We start from the raw sequence: 3,026 nt of genomic DNA on the forward strand, positions 1-3,026 counted from the left end.
CAGGCTCCAGGCTCCGAGCCATCAGCCCAGAGCCTGACGCGGGGCTCGAACTCACGGACCGCGAGATCGTGACCTGGCTGAAGTCGGACGCTTAACCGACTGCGCCACCCAGGCGCCCCTTAATCTCTCTTTCTGATAGTTCATTATTAGTGTATGGAAATGCAACAGACTTGTGCATATTAATTTTCTATGCTGTGTACATACCTAAGAGAAATGAAAACACAGCCACACAAAAACTAATACAAAAATGTTCACAGTGGCATTGTTTATAACAGCTAAAAAGTGGAAACTCAAATGTCCAACTAATAGATTAATAATGTGGTACATCCATATAATAGACTATTACTCAGCAATAAAAATAATGACACATGCTACAACATGTGAACTTTGAAAACTTTATGCTAAGTGAAAGAAACCAGTCATGAAAAATCACATATTGTATGACTCCATTTATATAAAATGCCCAGAATAAGCAAATCTATAGAGACAGATGAGTGGTTGCCTAGAGCTGGGAATCTTGGGGGTGGGGGCAGTAACCACTGAACGGTACAGAGCTCCTTTTCCCATAATGAAAATGTTCCAAAACTGATTATGGTGATGGTTGCACAACTCTGTGAATATATTCAAAATTACTGTACACTTTAAATTGGTGAACTGAATTGTATATGAATTATATCTCAATAAAACTGCTACCAAAAAAAAAAAAAAAAACCACTTGGTGTACAATCTATGAGTAGGTAAAGCCATCAACACTGGTAGGACTACCACAGCCAAAGTTACCAATCTATTTATTTAGGACAAAAAAATCTCAAAGTTACAAATACCTTCCAATCATACTGATTATTTTGTAAATGAGTATATATCTGAAATGAGAAGCAATGATTAATCAAAGTAATTAGTTAAGTCACTAACCTTAAAAAATAAATTTGACATTAAATATTCAGATTTCAAATGCCCAAGATACTTCAATTTTCTACTTCATGTGTTTCCTAGGAGATAGTTCATTGACAGTCATATGAATGCCCTGCATAAACTGGATTGCCCTACATATATATGTGTATGTATACACATATATATGTAAAGTTCAATCATTCCTTAACTCCTTAAATGAAATTCAATAATTTCCAGGCTTATATAAAATCATTCTACCTTTTAAAGAGAGGAAGAAACTCTGATACGAAAATATCCAATTCTATGTTGGTAAACTGTACATTCTTCTGTGATTCTGGCACTATAGAAAGTGCATAATTTGCCTCTCCATACTGACTCATAGGTAAAAAGAAAAGCAAATCTGATTACCAAAGGCAAGATTACTGTTTTATCATCACTGGATTAAAATTAAAGCCACACAGCTAAAGTAAAATGTTCATGAACGGGGGAAATTTTAGTTTTAGAATGAAGAGTTCCCCCCCCCCCATTTAAACAAGTACTAAGAACTTAAAGGCTGTTCTGCAGCTAATCTAGCTCCTAGAAAGAGAGCCCAGGATGCTGGCACATAAGAAACTGCAATCGGGATTACTCTTGGCCTTATGGAATATTTTCTCTGTCCTTTATCGACGTGGAATAAAAATGCCCAATGGAGCGGGGTCGGGGGTCGGAGGTCGGGGGGGGGGGGCGCCTCGGCTACCCTGCTCTCAAAGCTGCTCCGTCAGTCAGCACCAACCCTAGCAGAGCCCTAACCGTTCCTTTCCCGCGCCCCCAAACATCCAGTAGCACGGTCCCAAGGGGACAGCTTCCCCAACAGAGGATCCAGAAGGCGGTCATTGGACGCGCGTGTTACCGAGCCCGTTTTTGTTTGGTTTAAAAAACAGATTCCTATCACAGCCAAACCTCCCTACCCCCAGGGGAATTGGGGGAAGTGGCAGCAGGGGGCCGGAGTGGAAAGTGAGAATAAAAGAAGAACAGAGTACAACCTGCCAGGCAAGCTAGCCGCGGAGAGAAGGAAAGGTAAGAGGCGGCGATAAGGCCGGACGGGGAAGGAAACTGGTTTCCAGCCCTCCACGCCACCCCGAGCGGCCCGAGCCTTCCAGGACCCGCCCCGATCTCGCTGCCCTGCCCCGGCGCCGGCCGCAGCCTCCCGCCCTACCCGACCCTCCCAGGACGCGCTTCCTCCGGAGCCGGACCCCCGCCCTGGCCTCCCCGCGGGATAAGGCGGGTCAGTTCAGTCCGCTTCTCGGCAGAGGTGACTCGCGCGGAGATGTAAACACAGCGAGACCAGCTGCGCTCGGCCCATCCCCCCCCCCTCCGCCGGGGTCCGTAACCTCTTCCCTCAGCCCTGCCCCGCGCCCCGTGCTCCCCGCGGGCAGGCGCGCAGCGCGCCTTCCCCTTTCTCCAAGTCCCGCTTCCCGACCGTTGCCTGGGGGCACTGAGCCCCCTTCCCCAGTTCCTAGCCGTTGTCACCGCCACAGCCTCCGGAAAACCCTCGGCAAACCCCGGAGCAAACAACACAGGCGCGGGGCGGGGGTGCGGAGGGAGGAGGCGGCACTCGGGACGGCGAGGCTTTATCGCCGCGCCCTCCGCGCTCCCTCCCACCAGCCTCGGCTGCCCGCGCTCTTACCTGCTCTCCGCGTCGCCCGGGAAGACCACGGCGTCGCTTTCCCTCCCGGCAGGGCCGAGGACTAGCACCGCCGCCGCCGCTGGCCGGGCGTCCCGAGGGAGCCGGGGCCTCCCCGGCAGCCCGAGCCGCTCCAGTGGGAGAAGAGGAAACAAAACAGCGGCGAGCCGGCCCGCGCAGCGCCCCCCGCCCGCGCCGCCCCACGGATCCCCAACCGCCGAGGCGACGGCGGCGACACAGAGCCCGGCGCGGGGAGCAATGGTGGCCCCCGCCCTCGCCCCGCTCCCGGCCCCCTCCCTCCACCCCCCGCTTCAGCTCCTCCCCCTCGGCCTCCTACCGCCGCCACCAGGACACTCGAGTCCGCCTCCCCCACCCCGCCCGCTCCGAGCGCTCCTCCCCTCCCCACGCGGCGAGGGGGGGCAGCACAGCCAGTCACCGCTGCGTCTGTCAAACCAGGGCTGGCTATTTATAC

General features: G+C 52.4%; 1 protein-coding gene across 2 annotated transcripts in view; it reads right to left on the reverse strand.

The window, feature by feature from the left end:
* The window catches only part of ELF2 (E74 like ETS transcription factor 2), a 94,768-nt gene extending 92,121 nt beyond the window's left edge, over positions 1 to 2,647 (reverse strand). The window contains exon 1 of one of the 2 annotated variants that reach the window (XM_049632169.1): positions 2,558 to 2,647. The gene's annotated coding sequence lies outside the window, so the exon portion shown is untranslated. Of the gene's footprint in view, positions 1 to 1,149; positions 2,337 to 2,557 lie in introns of those variants that run through there. The other variant, XM_049632172.1, reaches the window with a different exon arrangement.
* Between the last annotated feature and the right edge of the window lie 379 nt (positions 2,648 to 3,026).

Source organism: Panthera uncia, chromosome B1, assembly GCF_023721935.1.
Source record: "Panthera uncia isolate 11264 chromosome B1, Puncia_PCG_1.0, whole genome shotgun sequence".
Taxonomy (NCBI): domain Eukaryota; kingdom Metazoa; phylum Chordata; class Mammalia; order Carnivora; family Felidae; genus Panthera; species Panthera uncia.